The sequence below is a fragment of the Arvicola amphibius genome, chromosome 3 (assembly GCF_903992535.2).
Source record: "Arvicola amphibius chromosome 3, mArvAmp1.2, whole genome shotgun sequence".
Taxonomy (NCBI): domain Eukaryota; kingdom Metazoa; phylum Chordata; class Mammalia; order Rodentia; family Cricetidae; genus Arvicola; species Arvicola amphibius.
Window position 1 is genome coordinate 153989842 of NC_052049.1, and position 23953 is coordinate 154013794.

General features: G+C 42.8%; 1 protein-coding gene across 1 annotated transcript in view; it reads right to left on the reverse strand.

Moving 5' to 3' along the window:
- Nucleotides 1-7502: 7502 nt before the first annotated feature.
- Nucleotides 7503-23953, reverse strand: part of Ube3d (ubiquitin protein ligase E3D) — a 160679-nt gene continuing 144228 nt past the window's right edge. Inside the window, exons 10-12 of the transcript XR_005284714.1 lie at nt 8868-8957; nt 7991-8044; nt 7503-7587 (exon numbers count right to left, since the gene is read on the reverse strand). The gene's annotated coding sequence lies outside the window, so the exon portion shown is untranslated. The remainder of the gene's footprint in view (nt 7588-7990; nt 8045-8867; nt 8958-23953) is intronic.

The following is a 23953-nucleotide window of genomic DNA, read 5'->3' on the forward strand; positions in this document are numbered from 1 at the left end:
CTAACAGAAACATTGGCCACCAGCAGCCAGGCTAAATCTCAGCCTGTGTGGGTGAGCAGGTTCATTCTCTAGTCGCTCTTTTACTCAGTTGCTTTGCAAGAGCCCGAGCTTTATACATACGCTGAAGGTCTAATCCCTGCCTCGTACAGGAACCAGTCTTGTCGTCTGTCTCTCATCATGTGATTTCAATCTAAATCCTTGCTTAGTAATCCTGCCCACATTCGTGTCCCCTCCCCCGAATCACACAGACTAGCTATAGCTTCTAGAGCGTCGGATTTGGCTATATATTTGCTTTGTTCCTAGAGATGTTTTGTGATCTCCCCTACACAAGGAAAGAGGTTTGAAAAGATGTCCATCTAAAACTGCTAGGCATTATGTCATGGGAAGATTTGTAGGTATCTCATTTCCATGGCTACCGGAAAAGGCATTCTTGTGTGGTAATCATTTGGGAAGCTGTGCTAGATAATCTTAGAGAAGTGATTTAATTTGCTGCATTGAGAAAAAGGCAATGGTTTGGCAGAAAGAGGAAAAGGGCACTCCTGGGCCTATGAGTCACACCTGTGAAGAGCCCCAGCAAGAGGGGAGAAGCAGTTGCTCAGCTCACCAGGGAGATAATCGCTGTCCCTGTCAAGGAGAACTGAGATAAAGGGGCACATAAGCCAGGCCCAGATCCTGCTTGGCAGTGTTATCTGGAAAAGTGGTAAGAATTTTATATTAAAGATCTCTATCGAGTTGCTTTTAAATCGACAGTACATACAGCTTTAAGACTCAGCTCAGACCTGGCTCCCTAGGAAAAGAGACACAAGAAAAAAAGCCCAAGGAGTTAAAATGAGAGTTCATCTTACCAAGGGAGATGGAATAGAGCTAAGTAAGAATCAACGCTTGAAGTTTAAAAGGAAACTGAACTCTGAGTAGCTTGACATTACACAAGCAGTTGACACATTCATATCCCCAAGCACTTCTAACAAGCTGGGGGTCCCCTCAGGCTGTGGACAAACATGCAAGAGGCCCCAATGCACACACTGCTTCATTTCACCTTGTCTGCATTTTTACAATTAGGAATCAGTTTTCTTTGATGCGCCCCATATTTCAGGGCAGCATCTTCATCTTGGCACCTTTATGAGTTATAACGTCATTGGAGCATTTGAGTGCACCGTTTACAAAATTACTTTTCTCCCTCAGAGCTAGAGAATCCGAAGCAGTGCAATTTTCCAGAACAAAAGAGGGAAGAAAGAAGCCAGCACAGATGGTCTTCATTGTTCTGACAGAACACCCCTGGAAACTGTTTTACCAATAGATTCCTTTCTGTGTTACAGTAAGATAAAATTACCATTGAGGTGCTAATGCATACAGGTTTTCTCCAAAGGTGGATAGGAGAAAACAGTAAAGGTCTTCACTGTAAAGGCTTTGATGTAATGTTCAAACACACGAGGAAAGGTTCGCATAGGCAGAAAGTCTGCATGCCAGGTTCTCTCTCAAATCCTCAATATAATATCATTCCCATTACAAATGACACACCAGTTCTCTTTGTAAGCTGGCCTGCTTTATGCCTGTTCTTCCCGTGTCCGTGTCCTCAAGCTCCCCTCCCATACTAGAGGACATATAGAGGATTGGAAATCTTCTCATGTCTAGAAGTTCAAAGAGCTAGCTACCATTTCCACATTAGATGTCCTCCTCAACTAACAAACTCGCCTGTGCTTATTCCTTGATCCCACACAAGAATGCAGCACAAATCACTCCAGCATAGTCAGGTCCTGCAGTTTCATTTCCGGTTACAACCATGCACAATCTACCAGCCTTGAATAAATTATGGGTAAATAGTATTTATGAAAGCAACATCACATCCTTAAAGTCACAAACTTCCTCCAGCATTAATTGCGGCAAACAGGGTTTGGCATTTGAAGGAAGGCTGTGGCAATGCCTCAAAGGTCAGACTGTGTTCTCATCTGACCAGGCCACTGAGTCTCTGGTTCAGGGCAAACAATTTACCCTCCTTCTTCCTTCATTTTTCAATCAACAGAGAGAGGTTATGTTACTGTTTGCAATGGGGTAAGAGGGTTCAATAAATGTCAATGAGCCCATGACTATCCATTTTCTTGAAATGCCATCTGCAAAATACCAGGTGCTGTTCTGCTAATTGTTCAAGTCCCAAATATTTGGTTTAAAAGTTTAATCAAGGACATTTTCCTTATATTTCAGGGCCATTTCACATGACAAATTATCCCAGCATAGCACAAAATAAACACCTGCCACATTTGGGTATCTACCAAATATCACTTCTTCCAAGAGCATGGACCACATAATCTATTTTTAAACAAACATAACAAAACAAAATTCCAGCTGCCGTAGACCGTCACTACCCAGATAAGTGTTCTAGCTCCTTACAGTCAAACATCTCTGGGTTCATCGTACAAGACGCCACCTCCTCTTCATATTCTTCTCCCATTTTCTTCTTCCCTTTTTTTCCACCCTTAGACTTTGTGAAACCTTTTTTTTTAAAGGAAGAATCAATGCTACAAAGCATTTGCCCTCCCCCACCACTGACATTCTCCCCAGCAGCCTTCTCATCACTGAATGTTCCTTACACAGAGCGGAAGGGAGTGAGAGGCGCGGGGTGAAGCAGGGTCGACAGTCGCCACAGACCTTCCTGCTTACATGAGCTGCCGTGCCCCTTCCTTGCCTGATTATACGGAGGCAGATGTCTTGTTTGAAGTAGGAAAAACCTTTCCTTCTTCCCACAATGAACAAACACCCTGCTTCCCTCTGGTGATGTACCCTGGGGTTTCTCTGAACTCCCCTTTCCACTGTGCCAGCTGGATCTTAAACATCATTGACCTCTAAAGTTTCAGATGTTTATCTTTGAAGCACAATTGCTGTAAAAGTCGAGAGACCTCATTTTAATAAGAGGAGCACCCTTAAATTTAGATATCACCTCTGGTCTTTAAAAGAAGTCTTTGGGGAGATTGTGCTCTATTACCTTGGTCACGCAACTCTTCTATAGGTCATGAAGAAAAGTAGTTCAAGGTATGGTGGCCATTCTCATTGGTTTTGGGGGGTTCTGTTTGGTTTGGTTTGGTTTTATTGTTTTTGGCTCTGACAAAGTCTGGTACCCTGGCTGGGCTCTTTTCTTACTGTCTTTCCCTGCCCTGGAAGCTCCCCAGTTTGCAGAACCTCTGAGCTCTGCAAATAGGATTATTTTGGCTCTGCACAGGCTGTGCCGGCAGCCTTCAGCCAAGGGTTAGCTCTTCATCACAGAGTTGCACACACCTGTAAATATAGTAAAGTCCTATTTTAGATTTCAGGAACTAACCTAAAACTTTCTGACTTCCCAATTGGCTTCTCTTCTTATCTTTTATTCCTTATCTCATCCCATCCCTCCCTCATTACACATCCACTGATTGCATTCCTGCTGACACAGCCTTCAGCCTTGTCAGTCAGAGTGAGTTCTGCAGACTCGGGAGGCGAAAGACATAAAAGGAATCACTTGCTAACGGCATCTGTCGCAGTGCTAGGTGCGTAAGAGGCATCTGGATTAGGATAGAATTTTGTTGATAGAATTTCAGATTCCTCTACAATCTACACTTTTCACTTAACTATTACTGAATAGTAGAACATTTGTGGATTGAAAGCCACAGACGTGTTTGATATTGCTCAGTTGTCAATATTGCGCTTCCATCTCTGCTTGCAAAGTAAGGCAGTCATGACAGAGAACTGACGCGGGAAATCCAAGGTCAGTTGCGATGGAGTGAGAAAAGTCACTGCTGTAGCAAGTATGATGGAGGACTCCCATTGGCTAATAAACTGCCTGGCCCATTTGATTGGCCAGCCCTTAGGTGGGTGGAGTAGACAGAACAGGAAGAAGGAAGTGAGGTAGATGGCTCAGTCAGATGCCACACTTCTCCTAAGTGAGAGAGACTGCCATGCCTCTCCTCAGAGAGAGAGATGTGATGGAGCCAGCCACCAGGACAGACATGCTGAATCTTTCCTGGTAAGACACCACTTTGTGCTGTTACACAGATTATTCGATATGGGTTAGTCAAGATGTGAGTAAGAGGCTGGAACTAAGGGCCAGGCAGTATTTAAAAGAATACAATTTGTGTGTTGTTATTTCGGGGCAAAAGCTAGCAGATGGCCGGGAGCTGGGTGGTGGAAGGCAGCCGGCCTGCAGCTCCTCACTACATAAGTATGTCATGCTGACTACGGGAAAGAGCGCCCTGGCCCAGGTGTTACACACGTCTGCATGAAGGAAGGTGTGCATAACCTACCAAAAACACACAAGAAACACACTGACCCCAAGGCTCTTCCCAGAAGCAATCACTCAGCAGCAGGAGAGAATGGGCAATATTGGAAAAACTTCAGTCGAGACTCAAAGCAAGCTGTGCATTACATGGTGAGTTGAAACACCAGCTGGGACCATTTTTCCTTCTTCAGGATTCTACTGAGTCAGATCCTGTGGAACGGTTTGTTAAAACATACTTCCTATCCCCTTCCACCTGACAGAGAGTCTGCGCTTCAAGGAACTGTAGTTTGGCGCTCCGGGAATTTCTCAAAGCTGCCCTGACTTTGAGGCTTCTGTGCTTATCTTCACATTGATTGTGTTAGTTAGAATTCTACCAGACCAGTTCAGTTCAAAGCTTGGTGTCTGATCCTCCTCCATATCTGGTCTGGGTCCCCAGCTTCCATTGCCCCCATAGGAGTTGTCCTGCCACTCCAGCCTGGCTTTGCACAGCCTTGTTCCCTCCGGTTAGTTCAAACCTTACCTTCTCAGTATTTCTCTGACCTCCACCCAAGTCCTCGGCTTTCAATTTCAACTCATGCTTGTATTCAGAGTTGCGTCCAGTCTTTCCTCCCCAATGACAAAGCCCCTCTGTGGTAATTTCCTAAAAATAAATCTTACTGTCTTTTACATGACTCACGAATAATGTTTTTTCTCTCAAATCCTATGAAGCTTCAGATTGGGTAGAGCTGGCCTTGGTTTTAGTGATGCAGCTCTGAGTCATTTCTGCTCCTTAAGTAACCCCTCGCCCATACTCCTGTAAGTAAACCCAATAAAACTCATTGCTTCACCAAGTCGGACTTTAGTGGTATCCATACTTTGGTCTGTTGTGGGTGCCATATTAGGAGTGAGTAGATGGTATTGCATCTCACAGAAAAAGCTTTTGTCACATAACACAAATAAATATGTATGTGTGCATAGATTAGATATACATACATACACACACATACATACACACACACATACATACACACACACACACAAACGACCTGCTTAGTACATATGATGTCACTTATTATCTATCTATTTATTTATTTATTTATTTATTTATTTATTTTGGTTTTTCGAGTCAGGGTTTTGCTGTAGCTATCAAGCCTGTCCTGGAACTAGCTCTTGTAGACCAGGCTGGCCTCAAACTCACAGGAATCCACCTGCCTCTGCCTCCCGAGTGCTGAGATTAAAGGCGTGCACCACCACTGCCCAGCTGTTACTTATATTTATGTTTTCAAGGTTGACCATTTGGTATTGGATAACCAACTGGCGTGCTCTTCCCTGGGAAAGATGATTTCTCCAACTCTCAGTATTCTTTCACCGTCTGTAGCTTTTTGTCTAGGGTTGAGGCCCAAGAGCTTCCTCTGCCACATTAGCATGTCTATCCTGGTGTCTGCATTTTTAAGTACTTTCCAGTGCTACTTGCAGCTGCCAGTTGGGAGCCGCAGTCTGAAACCTGGGGTCCTCCCTGCTTCTGTAAATTCTCTTCTCCATGCATAGTGTTGAGGTGTAGGGGGCTGTGGGTTGCCTACAGACTGGCCTGATGAAGTGGAGGGAGCTGCATACTGCGGCCTAGCTTCCGGGTCAGCTCAGACACAGCTGCAAACAGAGCCATAGTTTAACAGGGCTGTGATTGGCAACTCATACGGGTTTTCATCTTCTCTGCGGCTGCTCATTTTCCTCTGAAGAGGCATTTATTACAGTTTTTAAGGTAAATTGTTTGGTAATTAGAGAGTACTTTATAAGTGCAATCGATTTTGATTTATGGAGAATGCTTTTCTAGAAATCAAAATATATACTGGCATCAACATACAACTATCTCTGAAACAGACATGATGCAATTTACAAGGGATTCATTAATATTCTAATTGGCTCTTTCCAGTGCCTCCTTCAGGAATGGGCTGATGCCTGCTCTGTGAAGATGCAATGCCCCTGTTGCTGGAATGGCCCACGTGGAATAGAGCAGTCAGGCAACATGTCTTCTCCATTCTGTTCCTAACACCATAAATAACCAAACAGTGTTCATTAAGTTTGCAAATGGCATCAAGCTGGGAGAGAAATTAACACACAGGAGAGAGAAAAAAATTAAATACAACATGACCTTGATAATTTGGAACAAAGGGGAGAAAATACACCAAGCATTCTCAAAGCAAAACGTTACAGCTAAGGAGAACATCCAAACTGCAAAATAAAAGAAGGTCATTATACATGCAAATTTTACTTCTTTGTTCATTTATTTATCCAGCAATTAATTGTGGAACCTTATTATGTGCCAGGCTTTGGGGATAGAATGGTAAATAAGATAGACACTGTCCCTTGCTCACATAACTCACAGACAAGATGTCGGAAAGAGGCCGTCAGAGAGTACAAAAGTAAAAAGAATATCCAAGGGAGATCCGTGCTGGGAAGGAAAACGGTGGGTGATGCGCAAATAATAACTTTATGCGTGAGAAGAAACTAGAATTAGGGTGAGGAGCTCCTCAGGTGGGGAACAACTAGGACACAGTGGGAAGTGATCAGCTCTGGAGAGAAGGATGCTCCAGAAAGGTGGTACTATTCCGGCAGAGCAAAGTTCCTGTGGGAAGCCCTGGACAGGAGAGGTCTTAATGTGCTCTAGTCTCTATCAGAAGACCAGAGAGAGTGCAGGGAATGGCAGAGCAGAGGCAGGGTAAGGTCTTAAGTGGGGTCAGCAAATGTTTCCTACAGGGGCTTAGGTTTAAATGGCATAGGTTTTGTGGGTCATAAAGTCAAGTCTGTGGTCACAGCCCCAAAGCAGCTATAGACAGTCCTCAAGGAATGTGTGCAGCTGTGTGCCAATAGCACTTTGCAAAATCAGACAGTTGGTGGGCTTCACCTGCCAGCTAAATTCCTCCTGAAGCTGACCCCTTAGAAGAATAAAATCAAGCAGGATACTAAACTAGGAGGCACACGTGGAGCCAGAAATTTGTCTTCTGAGTGGATCAACTGTAGTCAGACATCTCTGAATCATGATCTTCTTAGGTTCCACTTTCCAGAGGGATTTGTGAAACATGCATGGGTTCTACCAAATGATGAAGCTCAGAAAACTGACCACATGAAAAGTCTCAACACCTTGATTTAATTCTACATAATGGACAAACAGCATTAAGCTCACTTGCCCCTGTTGGAAGTGGACCTTTCTGAGGTTGTGTCTGCACACATGCTCCCTGAGTACACAGAAAAGGGAATTACTAGAAGCAGAAGAGATGCAGCGGGAAGGGAGCTGGAAGAACATGGTGGCCTGACAAGGTAACAGCAAACCTGGGTTCCCAGTCTCTTCCACTTCCAGCGGACACACCCACCTAGGATCAAAAGAATGGGTTAGTCAGTGTCTATTAGATACAGCACTGTTCAGAAGAACATTGTATTGAGTCGCTGTTCATAATTAATCCAGTTTTTAGCACATTCTTCTTTCTTAAAGTAGTGAGTCATCATGGAGTATCTACTTTTATCAATCAGGTGTACGGAACATTTTACACAGATTGTGAATCACTTCTCTTGGTACTTCTGTGGGATCATATAATTCCATCATTGTTTTAGTAGAAAACCAGCCACTTTCTACTGAAAATGATTGCAGAGGTGAGAAAATTGCCAAGACCTCCTTGACTTCTGACAAAATTGCCGGTCTGGAGTCCCAGATTTGTAACTTGCAGATTTGTAACTTGCAGGAGAGACAGAGAACCCATTGGAAGATATAATACTCACCGTGTGGCTAATTACAGCAAAAGGTTGCAGATCAAAATCTGCTTTATATGGATACTGGAAGAGAGGAAATGAATGCTAATGTGATTCTCATTCCACAGATATTAGTAATTTGTTTAAGGACAAATATTTAATACACATTCTATTCAACTTGATTTTAAGGGACCTACTTTCAGTGAGAGAGAGAGAGAGAGAGACAAACACACCAGGACTGACAATTGTTCCCAAGTTGTGTAAGCAGAGGCTGCTCGTTCGTTTCCCTGCTGCCCAGTCCCAAATAATCACACAGAGACTATATTAATTACAACATTGTTTGGCTTATTAGTATAGGCTTCTTATTAACTAATTCTTACATATAAACCCATTTCTATTGACCTGTGCATCACTATAAGACTTTGTCTTACTGGGTAAAGTTCCATTCTGGCATCTTTGTCCTTTGGCAGCTACATGGTATCTCTCTGATTCTGCCTACTTATTCTCTACATCTCTGTTCAGATTTTCTGCCTGGCTTTGCTCTGCTAAGCCATTGGCCAAAGAAGCTTCTTTATTAAACAATGGTAATAAAACATATTCATAGCATACAGAAAGGAATCCCACATCAAAGTTTCAAGGCTTTTACTGTTCACTTCCCTGGGCTTAAATGTGTGTGTGTGTGTGTGTGTGTGTGTATTTTTTCAGTTCTTCCGTGGTCTTAAAAGGAACTCTTAAATGCTTGTAGTTTTTTCAATTGCTATATAGTGAAAAAGGCCCTATTAGGCTGGGGTTCTAGGTTTAGTCAGTGGAACAGTATATGCCTTGTGTTCATGAGTTGCCATAGCAATAAAACTCTAAGACACTAAGCCTTTGAAATGAGTTGTCAGATAAGAGTCCCATTGCTTACCTTAAAGGAGGGATGTCACACCAATGGCCTGGTGACATGAGTTAGGTAAGGGTGCTGAGTTATGTGGTATCAATTCCACCTCTGGAGCAGCTACAGAAAAGAAGACAGCCATATCTAAGTAACTAAGCCCTGTGAGATAGATCCCTTGGACACTTGGCTTGGCTGATTTTCCCTGGTTAGCTCTTTCCCTGCAATAGTGATATTTTATTTGTTTTTTTAATAAATAAAGCTTGCCTGAAGATCAGAGTGCAAGGAAGCCACACTAGTCAGCCATACAGGCCAGGCAGTGATGGCACACACCTTTAATCCCAGCAGCCGCACTAGTTAGCCACAGAAACCGGGCAATGGTAGTGCACACCTTGGATCCCAGCACTAGAGAGGATTATAAGGCTGGATGAGACAAGAACTCGCACTCTCTTTCAGTCTGAAGATTTCGTAGAGGTAAAAGCTCTCTAGTGGTTGGCTGTTTTGGTTCTCTGGTCTTTCAGCTTGAACCCCAGTATCTGCCTCTGGGTTCTTGTTATTTGTGCTACACTCTGTGAAGACAGTGGATGCTCCACCTGTATCCTGGACTCTGCTTCCTGGAGCTCTGCCCTCGGCAGGTTTTAATATTCACCCCTTGGCTGTAATAAACCACTGTGAGTGTTACAGCTTTTAGTGAGTTCCCAGTCCTTCCAGACCTGCAGCTCTGTCAGAAGTCAGCGTAGTCATGGGGATTTTCCCACCTAGGCAATCATTTTCAGTAGAATGAGGCTGGTTTTGGAAAAGTGGTCTCATTACCTATCTAAGCCTACAACCGTGAACAGAAAAGGTTATAGTAATTAGGAATGCAATAGCCCTGCTCTTGGGCTGTGCTCTGTTACAAAAGAAAAACGCCTGTGAAAACCTTCTAGCTTTGGTTGCTCTTAGTTGTAAAAATCAATAATTTTGGAGGTCACACAGCTGGACAATTGACACATTGTTAGTCTCCTACTGGTTTTGTGATAGATAACACCTTAGACGTGTGTTGTGATAATGTTTGCCTGGGTTACTTTTCAGAGTCCTGAAGGCCAATTTTGCTGGGAATAGTCTCTGTTCACCTGGGCCTGCAGACATCCAGTAGATGGGTAAAAAGAGACTGAACTTACAGAATCTCTGCCTTTGTGCTGAGTCTGTTCCTTTGCCACCTTCATCACTGTATCAGGGTCTACTCAGGCCTGCCTGTGACTGTGTGGATCATTTGAAAACAGTTTTGCTTAAAACTCTAATACAGGGCTAATGTGGCCTAGACGTGCCTCTTCCCTTTCAACTCTCCTGAGGTAAACACTATTGTTCATTAATTTGAATCAAAATATTAGAAGTATTATCTTAGTCACTGTTCTATTGCTGTGAAGAGACACCATGACCATGGCAACCCTTATAAAAGAAAGCATTTATTTGGTGCTGGCTTATAATTTCAGAGGTTTAACCCATTATCATCATGGCAGGAAGCATGATGTCATGCAGGCAGACATGGTGCTGGAGAAGTAACTGAGAGTTCTCCATCTGGATCCACAGGCAGCAGGAAGAGAGAGACTCTAGGCTTGGCATGGACTTTTTAAAACCTCAAAGCCCATCCCTGTGACACACTTTCTCCAACATATCTCCTAGTCCTTTCAATTAGCGCCATTCCAGGGTGGCCAAGTATTCAAATCTGTGAGCTTATGGGGGTCATTCTCATTCAAAGCACCACATTCTACTTCCTGGCCCCCATAGGTTTACAGACATATTATACTGCAAAATTTATTTATTTATTCCAGCTCCAAAATGTCTCCATAGTCTATACCTGTCTCAACACTGTTTAAAAATTCAGTCTCCTCTGAGATTCATGGCAATCTCTTAACTATAACCCCTGAAAATAAAAGCAAAAGCAAAAAGCAAATCAAATACTCCCAACAAAAAGAGACATAAAATATATATTACCATTCTAAAGAAAAAGAAAGGGTACATAGGGAGAAAATACTGGACCAAAGCAAAACTGAAAACCATGGGGGCAAACTCCACACCCTGTATCTCCATGTCTGATGTCAAAGCACTCTTCGGATCTCTAACTCCTTCCAGCTTTGTTGACTGCAGCGCACTTCTCTCCTGTGGGCTGCTTCCATACTGTTAGCAACTCTCCTTGGCAGGTATCCTATTTGTCTGGCATCTCCAACATCTTGGGGTCTCCAACACAATCCAGGCTTCACCTTCATAGCTTCCCACAGTGGCTTCTCTGGCTCTCCATGCAGGGATACCCCTGATAAACACCTGGCCTCAGAGGCTTTCCTTAGTCAAGGAGAGAGATTCCACAACCCCTTTCTTGTATCCTTGACTATAAAGTCAGAACCATGTGTCTGAAGCTGTCCAATACTTCCACTTGCTAAGGCTGGAACCTAGCCCCCTCATTCAATTAAGTCTGCATTAGCTTTCCTTGGGAGATGGTTTCCTTCACTTCCCTTTTTAAAATTCTGTTACACGAGTTTGGTTCTTCACGTTTTATGTAAAATGTGCTACATTATCAATTATAGATGGAGGCCCAGGATTAGCTAAAGTTTTCTTCTAACTTTTGTTTTAATTGGCCCAGATTGGACTTCATTTGGTAAAACAGTTGGATATGTTTCTAAGCCTCCGTATTCCATGCAGCTCGTCAACCACCCGAGCCCTCTAAGTGTGGTCTATTATCAAGGATAATCTGGTTGAGAAAAGACCAGGACCATCAAGTCCATTGTTAATGACAACTTCTAGCACGACTTCTAGCTGTATGTTCGTTCAGATTGTTTCAGCGGACTTACTACTAAGTAATAGAATCTACTGATCACTAAGATGCTGTTCTTTCTCATACAGGTCTACTGGGTAAGTTAGGATAGAGGCTTAAACCATGGGCTATGATATAGCTCTACAAAAATAACTACAGAATGTAAAGGAAATGGTAAGGCATGGACACAGTGGTATGGGAGAAAGAAATTGCTCCTGGGAGAAAAGGAAAGATTTCATGGAGAGGCAGGATTCAGATTGAGGCTTTCAAGCAGTGAAGCTCATCACAGGGTAAGAAGAGGCTAGCAAAGGTCTTAGGAGAACCTTAGAAGAGATAGGAGGTGGATGCAGTATGGTGGGAAAGGGAAAATGGGAGCTGCCATAGCTTAGGCTGCTGTATACAGTTTCACAGTTTAGGAGGCTTCAAAAAACTGGAAGTTATTATTCATATCTACGGATGCTTGAAGTCTGAAGTCAGAATAGCAGAGGGATGGGTTCTTATGGGAATTTGTTTCTGGGTCATAGTCTTCTGAGTTATTATTGTGTCCTCATAGTGGTGGGGGGAGTGGGAAAAGCTCTCTGGGCTTTTCTAATGAGGGAGCAAACCCCATCTCTCAAACTACCACCTTATGCCTCATTGCCTCCTAACGACCTCCCTGGCATCATCATCCCTTAAGACACTAGGATTTTAATATATTCATGATGAGAAGGGCACAAACACCCAGCTGATTACAGGATCCCTGAAAGCAGACTGAAAAACAGACAGAACCTAGCAGACAAGGAACCATGAAGTTTGTATTAAATTGATACCTGATCAGATCCCAAGCATGAAAAATGTTTCTCTCTGGCATTTGCTGGATGCACTTGGGAGATAGGGAGAAAAATACTCCAATTTGCTGGTAGTTTCAGTTGCCCAAGTAGAACACAGGGGTGAGAACTGACTGAGTTGCAGTAACTAAGCTCGCAAAAGAAGGCAGAACAAAACCCACAGAGGAGCCTGGAAAGCCAAAAGCACACACAGAGTCTCCTGTCTGGGTACCCAAGGATGTCACAGTGATTCTGTTACCTGGATACCAGTTTCTACAGGGAGTGCTGTCCAGGATGATGGAGGTAGTGATAAGCTTGGTGTTTCAGCCAGCTGTGTTTAAAGAGAAGGTAGAATATCCATATGAGGTTCTCTAGCAGTTTAGAAAACAGGGATGGAGTTCCACTCTGTCCAAGGATGTCACTTCTCCCCTGCCCTCTGTCCCTCTGAAGAGGCTCTCTTCTGTCACATCTAAAGGGCTATAGCTAGCACATAGCTAAGACCTTATGTCTTCATCTATAAAAGAGAGCTCCGGGGCCAATGAGATACTTCAGATGGTAAAGGCACTTGCTGCCAAGTCTCGCAACCCGAGTTTGAACCCTAGGCCCCACATGGTAGAACAGAAGGACAGATTCCCTGCAGGTTGTCCTCTGATCTCCACATTCACGGAGGCATGCACCTCCCCCCACAAATAAATAAATGCAAAAAATAAAACAAAGTAAACGGTGACATGAAGAGCGTATTCTATTAAAAGCTGTTTCAAAAAATAAACAAGTTAATACCTGTTATTAAGTAAAGTCATTTACTGTCCACACACTCACCTGGAAATTTCCAATCTCCAGTTATCTTTGCAGAAGAGGCAAAGGTATCTTTTTCCTTCAGACCGACCCACTCTCCCATGGAATTAATTCCTGTCATTCACTCTTCTTCCTGACACAAGGCCATGAAATCCTACTTACTGTCCTCTTAAAGAGCCACGGTTTGAACATGGGATTCCCAAGAGACTGGAAGTATTTACACACTCAGATTATACAGAGGTGTTTGCATAATCTGTATAATCACATCACACGCCTCAGTAAGATGCAGGTTTTATGGGTACACGAAAGGAGAAAACAGTAGTTTGGGGAATTCAAACATGTGGGGTAATGTTAGCTGCTGATTTGTTCTCATGGACATTTGAATGTGTTTTCCTTGGCACTCTACCCTGAGCTCCTCCTGGCATGGTTTCTCCAGGTGGAAAGTGCTGCCAGCCAGCTCTTCCCTGCTACCTAACGCCCACGCTTTGTTCTGGCAAATGTAACTTGCCTGGAAGCTGCGTACAGGCTACTCTGAACAGGTCTGATGTCAGCCTGGAAAAGATACTGTTCTCTGGGAAATCAAGAGGAGCGCTCAGAAGGGCTAATCTACCTTAAAATGGGATTTTAACATTTTCACGCTAACTGCAACAATAGCTCCATGTAATTCTCTGACTTTTACCCCCAGGGTCTCTCTTCTGTTTTAGAACACTTCCTAGTCCAATGTAATGAAACTGTAACTTTCATTTCTTTATTGGGGGGGGGGGGTTGGGGACACCGAAAGAGAGATTTATAAGTTGTTACCTCATGTGAGCTTCTTTTGGCATATATGAAAGCCAGTACTTGCTCTTCCCCAATAAATCAGTTTCAAAAAGAACGAGGCAGCCAGTTAGAGAAGGCAGCCTCTACTAACTAGACAATTGGACTGTGACTGTCATCTCTGGAATTCATAAGTGATGGTTTGGGGGTTTTGTTTGTTTGTTTGTTTTTGTTTTTGTGTTTTTATTTATTTATTTATTTATTTGGATTTTTTGGGGGAGGTTGGTTTGGGTTGGGTTTTTAAGATATTGCTTCTCTGTGTAGACCTGGCTGTCCTGAAACTCACTCTGTAGACCAGGCTGGCCTCAAACTCACAGAGATCTCCCTGCCTGTGCCTCCCAAGTACTGGAGTTAAAGGTGTGTATCACCACTACCTGGCCCCATACACTTTCTATAAAGTTCTCAAGGTAAGTCGGCAAAGACCCAGGGCAAGGAATGGATTTGTGAACCCAGTTCTTAGACTCCTCTAAGACCTTATAATTAACTAAGTTTGAAAATTCATTTGTGCTTCATATTCATAAATAATTGTCTTCTGCCTATTTACTATACGACCAAAGATGTAATCATTTTATCTTCCAGAAGCATGTTTTCAAATAAATGAGTAAATATTTTTATGTTAGGAATGTTTCTTAGAGGAAACACCATGGGAAAAAATACCAAAGGATGTAGAACATTTTAACAGACATGTAAACATTTTGTGAAAATGGATCAAGTCAATCCTTTATAACTTATTGACCTGACTTTTCTTGTTTTCCAATACTATTGTCTCCAATAGAGTAAATAATGAAACCGGTATTTATCAAATGAATTCTAGTATCAGTTAGTATGATGAATATTGGGTTGAGAAGATGGATACAATCTTGGGCCTGCCCTTGGGGAACTTCCAGCATCAAAAGATTCAATATTTGTTTAATTTCATCACTCAAATGAATATACAAGGACCAGTACAAATTGATTCCAACACTTAGTTGGAAGCTTTACATGGGAGTTTTGTTTTGCAATAATGGTCCAACATACAGAGAAGATGGTTTCCTTGAGATACACAGGAACAATAGTGGCACAAAAATTGTGAGCATAACCAACCACTACCTGATTAGATTTCAGGTCCATTCCAGGTGATGGAATCCATGTCTGACACTGTTTGGGTGGCCAACAACCTGAGACCAGGACCTAGGGGAAAGCTCCCACTACTGTTCTATCAGAACACAGCCCAAGAATGGAACTGTGCAAGGAGAATTCTGAGTACTTGTGACGAAACTCCAAGAAAACAAGACGAGAGTCTTGCAACCTCAGTTTCTTCAAAAACACAGAATTGTTCTCAGAATTTCCTTTAGTGCCCCTCCCAGGAATAATGGATAGGAGTGAGTTTGTTTCAGATTATTCATTACAACTGCCTGTTGTTATTTGTTTATATACCTCTCTGGGAAAACATGTTTTTGCCATGTGTGGCATGTCCTTGTGATTGTATACTTTACTCATGTGATTCATCTTAACCCTCAGAGTATAAATTGATACTCTGAATCAAGTTGATTATTTTGTTCTCTCAGGTTCCATGATCTTTAAGAGGTAAGCACTGTCCACTACAGGAACATAGTAATAAAATAACTCTGGATGGCATTCTGCATTCTCCAAGATCAGTATCTTACCCAGCCATTATCGAGAAGATTCCTCCTGCTGTAGATAGGAACAAACACGAAGACTCACAACTGTACAAAGTGCAGAGAGTGAGAGACTTTGGACACTCAGTCCTAAGTGGGATGCCTTCATTAAGTTCCTCCTCTCGGGGCTCAGAGAAATCATTGGCATAGCAGGCAGAAAGAGTATAAGAGCCAATTGGGATGCAAGATGCCAAGGAAACAAGGCCTCGTAGACACAACAGGACTGCCACATTTATGAACTCACAGAGACTGAGGCAGCTTGAATCTATTACCTAGACTGGATAAGACCTTCAAACACAAATGAAAAAATTGAGAAGAGCAACCTTTAGTAAAATGCCAGCATGGACACCAGGATGTGGGTATATGTTCTTTTATCTTAGGCACAGTGACTGAACCTTAATCTACTACTATTTCAGCCAACAGCTGTGAGTCCACAGTTACCAGCCTGCTTCTCTGGCAGAGGCCCAGCCACTCAGGTCACAGCCTGGCAGGATTCTGTTCCCGCAGGCACTGGTTCTGACAGTGATGTTAAAGGTAGCTTTAACTAAATATCGTTTTATTTATAAATAAAAGTTGAGATTCAAAATCTGAGGTGAAAACCTGCTAGCTCAGAGAGGTGGAGTAGCAACTCGCTAGCTCTCCTTTCTGGTGTCTCCCAAAAAGTCTGCCCTTCTGCCCCATCAAAACAAAAAAAGTCATTCCATTTTCAGAATCCCTCCCTGCTACTTCTGGTGCATATTTCTATGTCCTCCAGATGCCCTCTGATGCTCTGTGGTTACAGTCCTATCATCTAGTTGCTAACTCAGCCTCCTGACCCAAGGTTAATTTTATTCAATTAATACAAATTCTAACTCGGGGTTCACAGTGAGATTGAATATTCCCCAACAGGTATACAAGGGCTTTGGGATCCAAGTCACAAAGTACAAACCAGGACCGGCCCCGTCTATGGCCCTCACAGTGCAAAAGCTAAGAGTGGTACCACTCTTCACACAGGACACCCAGTGGAGGACAACCCAACCACAGAGATCAATGACATCAGATGACATGGAGAGTAATAATCAGGCAACGACAGCCCTCTGATGTGGAGGTTAGCTGTTTGAGGATCTACCTGAGCCCCGCACAGAATACCCTGGCATGCTCATGGAACTGTGCTGCAATCTTTAAGATTTTTCAATAGTGGCTATAAGAACCAGAAAAACATTGCATATATTCCTGCCCATCCGATCTCATTTTTCTATACCCAGTGTTGGTGGGGATGGAAACACAGACTTCTCAAACATTAACTTAAATTGTTTCAAGAATTTACTGGATTGTTCTTGAATATGAAAGGCCATACTTACCTGAGGTTTAATAATAAATTGAAATACTCTTTCTCATCTGTGATATTTCTGGTAGAGTATGTTCATTATATACGTCTGTCACTCCTAGCACAGTTCTGGATATGACAATCCAGAAAATGAAAATAAAATAAAATAAAGAAACAGGGTTTGTTTACCAGGGAAGACTGCCTCACTCTCATAAGAACCCGGGATGATGAAGAAGGCAAAAGCAATTCCAATTCCTTTGGAAAGACATAAATTGAACTGTATGATGGAGGAGTGTCTATGTGTTACTTTCATTATTACTAAAGAAACTGCCTTGGCCCTTTAAGAGAACAGAAAATTAGGTAGGCGGAGTAGACAGAACAGAATTGTGGGAGAAAGGAAACAGAGTTGGGGAGACGCTTCAGGCAGTCGCCATAGTGAGTCGCCATACCTCTCCTCTCCGAGAAGGACGCAGGTTAAGATCTCCCCGGTAAGCGACCACCTCGTGGTGCTACACACATTACTAAATATGGGTTAAAGCAAGATGTGAGAATTAGATAATAAGAGACTGAAACAAATGGGCTAGGCAGTGTTTAAAAGAATACAGTTTCTGTGTAATTATTTTGGGTAAAGCTAGCCAGGTGGCGGGACACAGTCCTGCCGCTCCATCTACAACTGTAGACCAGAGCTCTTCACCTCTACGATGCCTTCCAGGAAGCTTCTGGGCTGGTTCCCTTTCCACATTTAAAGGTTTTTGCAAACACTTTTCTGTTCCCAAGAAAATGGTTGGAAAATGAACGTCAAAAGGTCTATATAAAAATCCTTAGATTAGGCCTTTCTGTGCCACGACACAGCAGAGCAGACGGAAGGCAGAGACTCACTGTCATGGGCATCTTAAAATAGCTAACAGTAGAATAGAGGAAATATTGATGAAGCCATTTGAAAAAGACATTCTTTGGTAGTATTTGGGGTAGGGGAGTCTGCAAAGCTTTATCTTGTTTTTCAGTGATGGGCTTGTTTTTCCCCTCTCAATCTGCCTTATACTTTGCTGCCAAATTAATTCCCCTGCCTCCAATGAGTCTCATTGGGTTATTCTCCTGCATAAACATCTCAGAAAATAAATTCCATATGCTATAAGAAAGAGGGGTTGGCAGGGAGGAGCAAGTTTAAGAATGAGCACTACTGTGTCTGGAATATGTTGCACACTGCACACCAGGCACTGTCCTAACACTATATATCTGGTGTGTGTGTGTGTGTGTGTGTGTGTGTGTGTGTGTGTGTGTGTGAAAGGGGGGCAGAAGGAGGGAGGGAGAGAGGGATGGAGGGAGGGACGGAGGGGGAAGGAGGGAGGGAGGGACAGAGGGAGGGAGGGATGGAGGGAGGGAGGGAAAGATATTACCCAGGTGACATTTTAGTCTAGGTCATCAGACCATGGAGCCTTCTCACCACATCCAAATCCGAAGTTCTCAGAGCTCCTGGTAGTCATAAAGGAAAACTGTGTTTCTTTCTTTTTTATTAATTTGTTTACTGAGTTTTATTTAGCTCTACATTTTTCTCTGTTCCCCTCCCTGCCTCTCCCCTCCCCTCTTTAACCCTTCTCCAAGGTCACCATGCTCCCAATTTACTCAGGAGATCTTGTCTTTTTCTACTTCCCATGTAGATTAGATCTATGTAAGTCTCTCTTAGTGTCCTCATTGTTGTCTACGTTCTCTGGGATTGTGGTTTGTAGAAACATTTCTGCATTGCTGGTGGGAATGCAAGCTGGTACAGCCCCTTTGGATGTCAGTGTAGCGATTTCTCAGAAAATTAGGAAACAACCTTCCTCAAGACCCAGTAATACCACTTTTGGGTATATATCCAAAGGATGTTCAATTGTGCCACAAGGACATGTGCTCATCTATGTTCACAGCAGCTTTGTTTGTCATAGCCAGAACCTGGAAACAACCTAAATGACCCTTGACCGAAGAATGGATAAGGAAAATGTGGTACATTTACACAATGGAGTACTACACAGTTAATTTTGCAGGAAAATGGATGGAGCTAGAAAACATTATTTTAAGTGAGGTAACCCAGACACAGAAAGACAATTATCACATGTACTCACTCATAGGTGGTTTTTAAACATAAAGCAAAGAAAACTGTGTTTCTTGTTCATGTTGTGTTTGCTCTCGAAAAGCCAGCAGACACTGCTATCATCCACTTTGCAGTCTAATGAGGCCTTTCCTACCTGCTCATTCCCTGCCCCATCTCAGTTCCCCCATTCAGCTTGACCTCCTTACTATTTCAAAATGTTACCTTCCCTTCGTGCCTCTGCCTTTCTGAGCTTCCAAATCTCACCAGCTCTTAAGCCCCACATACAATCTGGCGTCAGCCAGTCAACAATGTGTCTCTGAGTACTGTCGTCTGCTCAAGAAAAGGGAGCTCTTTGGATCCCTGTGTCTGTGGGGGGCACACCCAGGGCTCAGCTCTGTCACTCCATACTGTGCAATGTTTTCTTCTCTGATTCCATCTCATCAAAATCATTATGAACTTTCATCCCATCCAGAGCAAGGCCTGACGGCATGGGTTTCAGAAACACTATTAAGTGCACATAGAATTTATCTACCAGCTGTCCCACCACGGACAGCCTTTATTCATTTAGAATTCCTTGCATTAAAGAAATAAAACAAAGGAATGCACACACTCCTACTCTGGAGCCAGATCTACATTTGCTGTTGGCTACTGTCACAGGAAATGTACCTCACAGAATCCTCCAGGAATTTCTAACTCACATTAAAATTCACTGATAAAGTCTTTGCACGTTTCTAAAGCACTCTTTATCTTTCATTCTGTATCAACGACAAGCAACATCTTTTACCCGACAGTCTGTGCCCAGCCACTCTTTCTTTTCTTCTCAGGTTGGAAGGATTAAACTTTGGAATGTTATTTCCAGTACCCTTTTATACTATCTTTTTATTTTTTTTTTAAATATTTATTTGTTTATTATGTATACAATATTCTGTCTGTGTGTATGCCTCCAGGCCAGAAGAGGGCACCAGACCTCATTACAGATGGTTGTGAGCCACCATGTGGTTGCTGGGAATTGAACTCAGGACCTTTGGAAGAGCAGGCGGTGCTCTTAACCGCTGAGCCATCGCTCCAGCTCCCCCTTTTATACTATCATCTGATCTCTAGAAAACCTTTATAGCTAGGTGTGGAGGGGAACACAAATAATCCCAGTACCCGGGAAGCTCATATGCAAGGATCTCAAGTTTCAGGGCAGCCTGGGCTACCTAGCCCAATCCCGTCTCTAACAAAATAATAAAGATTATTAGAGTAATTCAGGATATTGACACTAAGATTTTACCACTTTAGCATTTTATAGCATTTACAGTCTCCTTTCTAAAGTTTATGATTTAGAATGTCTGGGTGGAGGAAGAGGAACTGTAACTGAGTAATTTCTTTGAAGAAAGGGTGGTGGGTTTACAAGTATACTGTTCAAGTAAAATAAATAATGTCAAGGAATATACAATTAATGATGCCTAATTTTGATACTTTTGACACCATTCCACAAGGAAGTCTCAGGTGAGGGAACCACAGTGACTAATGCCCCAGCCTTCATCTGGGAAAGAGAATAAACGGGTGATCATTTTCCTAAAGTGGCATCGCTCAAGAGGGGCAAGAAGAGCCACAAATGAAAAGAGCTATAGGCCAGAGGGAGCTTTTCTCCCACATACTGGTTCCCTTAACAGGTTTCTATCCAGAACAGAACAGACTTCAACATTTTGTGAGCATTGTGCCTTCTCCCCTCCCCCACTGTACCTTTTCCAGCCAAGGAAAGCCTGCTGTGGCCTCCATCACCCTAGGACAGTCAGGGAAAGTGGTTGCTATTTCAAGAGCCCTCAGCTAAACTGGGGTTTCTGCACAACCAACAACCCTACCCTAGCAGGAAAAGAGGCGGTGGGCATGTATATTGAGTGTACCTGTTACAGAATACTTCCACCTGGCAGATGGTCACCTGCCTACTTGTCCCACTGTGAGCAGGGAGCCCTTCCACTTGATGCTGGCAGATGTCCTTTGCCTACATCTGACCTATGTGCAGCTTCTGTCTACCTGGCTACAGCTCTGGCTCTGGGTCCTCTACTTTTGTTCCTTAGACATCGCTGGGGAAACCAGGTGGGAGGAGGCACTGGTTCTTCAGATGGAAGGCATAAATCCAGGAGATTTCCACATTGGGAAACATGATCTGTTCTCAGAGTTATCACCTAGAGATCCTGGGTGAATGGGTACAATGAGGGTGATTACTTTGACAAGGGTCGCTGAAGGAAGGGATAAAGTAAGGCAGGTACTCTATTTTTGTTTCTGGTGTTGTGATTCACACCACAACCAACAGCAACTTGAGGAGAAGAGGATTTATTTGGCTTACAGGTTACAGTCCATCATCCAGGAAAACCAAGGCAGGGACTCAGGCAGGATTCTGGAGGCAAGAACTGAATGAAGCAAAGACAACCGAGGAATGGTGCTTACTGGCTTGCTCCCCATGGCTTGATCTTTAAATAGAACTCAGCACTACCTGCACAGGGATGACACTACTCACAGTGGGCCCATATCCATCATTAATCAAGAAAATACCCTACAGATATGTCCACAAGCCAATCTGATAGAGTCAATTCCTCAACTGAGATTCCCCCTTTATAGATACATCTAAACTTCAAGTTGACCAAAACTAACCAAAACAAAGAGGTGAGGCAACTAGATATACAGAATAGTCCCGGTCCACTAAATTTGGAATAAATACCTGATTAGTCTGTTTAAGGCAGTAGTAGGTGAGGGATTGCCAGAAAGAGGGAAGCTTAATGTCGCATTGTGGCCACAGTGCATTCATCTAAGTGTGATGGCACTTCTCCTGCTTAAGCAACACTGTGTTGTCTCTATTGTGGTAAGAATCCCTGTGTTCCTTAAGCTTAAGAGTTTGCACCAGAGCCTTTAAACGGGTGGCCTGCTGCTGTGACTGTTTTAGATTACCCAGAGGTGGAAATCATGGGTTGAGTATTTTTAGCAGATGTATTGAAATTTGCAACAAACACTAATAATGTGAAGGAACAAATTATGACAATAAAAGCATTCTCATTTCCTGCCTCCAAAACAAGCAATAAAGGTTTAATACATAAAAAATGTTAAAATATGGACAGATTTATATGGTAAACTTAATAAGGCTGTGCAGTGTAGAAAGGAAAGTTGAATACATAAAACAAGGTGTCCTGGTTGTTCTTTTGTCAACTAGACACAAGCTAAAGTTGTCTGGAATGAGATATCTCAATTCAGAAAATGTCTCCATTAGATGGTCTGTTGGCAAGTCTGTAGGGCATTTTCTTGATTAATGATTGATGTGGAAGGACCTAGCCCATTGTGGGTGGTACCATCCTTGGGTACATGGTCCTGGACTGTATAAGAAAGCAGGCTGAGCAAGCCATAGAGATCAAGCCAGTAAACAATATTCATTTATGAACCCTGCTTCAGTTCCTGCCTTAGGCTTCACTATGGTAAGTCAAATAAATCTTCTCCTCTTATCTTAGCTAGGGTTTCCATTGTGGTGAAGAGACGCCATGATCATGGCAACTCTTAAAAGGAAAACATTTAACTGGGACTGACTTACAGTTCAGAGGTTTAGTCCATTATGATCATGGCAGGAATCATAGCATCGTGAAGGCAGATATAGTGCTAGAGAAGGAGCTGAGAGTTCTACATTTTGATAGCAGGCACCATGGAGAAACTGTACCACGCTGGGTGTAGCTTGAGCATATGGAGACCTCAAGGCCTGTACCCTCTGTGACACACTTCTTCCAACAAAACCATACCTTTTAATAGTGAACTCCCTATGGGCCAAGCATTCAAATACGTGAGTCTATGGGGGCCACACTTATTCAAACTACCACATTCCATTTCCTGGCTCCCATAGGCTTGTAGCTATAACATAATACAAAATGCATTTAAAGTTCAACTTCAAAAATTCCTATAGTCTATCACAGTCTCAACAATGTTTAAAAGTCAAAAGTTCAAAGTTTCTCCTGAAATTCATGGCAATCTCTTAACTGTAATCCCCTATAAAATAAAAATAAAAAACAGATCACATACTTCCGACATATAATGCACAAAAATATACATTACCATTTCAAAATGTAGGAAAGGAAGTGTAGAGAGGAAATACTGAACCAAAGCAAGACCAAAAACTAGCTGGGCAAACTCCAAACTCTGCATCTCCATGTCTGATGTCAAAATGCTCTTCTGAGCTCCTTTCTGCTTAGTTGACTGCAACATACTTGTTTTTCTCTTGGGCTGGTTCCACGCCCTGTTAGCAACTGTCATAGGCAGGTATCCCCTGGCTCTGGCATCTCTGTCATCTTGGGTTATCCAAAGCAATTCAAGCTTCATCTTCACAACTTCATACAATGGTGTCTCCAAACAGGGACAGCCCTGGAACATTCCTAGCCTCAGCAGCTTTCCTTAGCCATGGAGAAAGATTTCAAAACCCCTTTCTTCTACTCCTGATTCTATATGATTCAAGAACCGTGTGACTGAAGCTGCCTAGTTCTGCTGTTTGCTGGGGCTGGGATATGGACCATCATTCAATTACATCTTCACCAGATTTCTGGTTTTGATGTTTTCTTCACTCCCAAAGTTTGAATGTCCTAGAATATGCTCTCTAGACCAGGATAGCCTTAAACTCAGAGATCCACCAGTCTCTGCCTTCTGAGTACTGGGATTAAAAGCATGCACCACCATTCCTGTATTGACAGATGTTTCTGTCCCACTGGGTACCACATCCATTTATTCCCAAAGGAATACACAGAGGCCTACCTTAATTATAAACTGATTGGTTTATTAGCTCAGGCTTCTTATTAACTCTTATAACTTATATTAGCCCATAATTCTTGTCTGTTTTAGCCACGTGACTTTGTACCTTTTCTGGCGA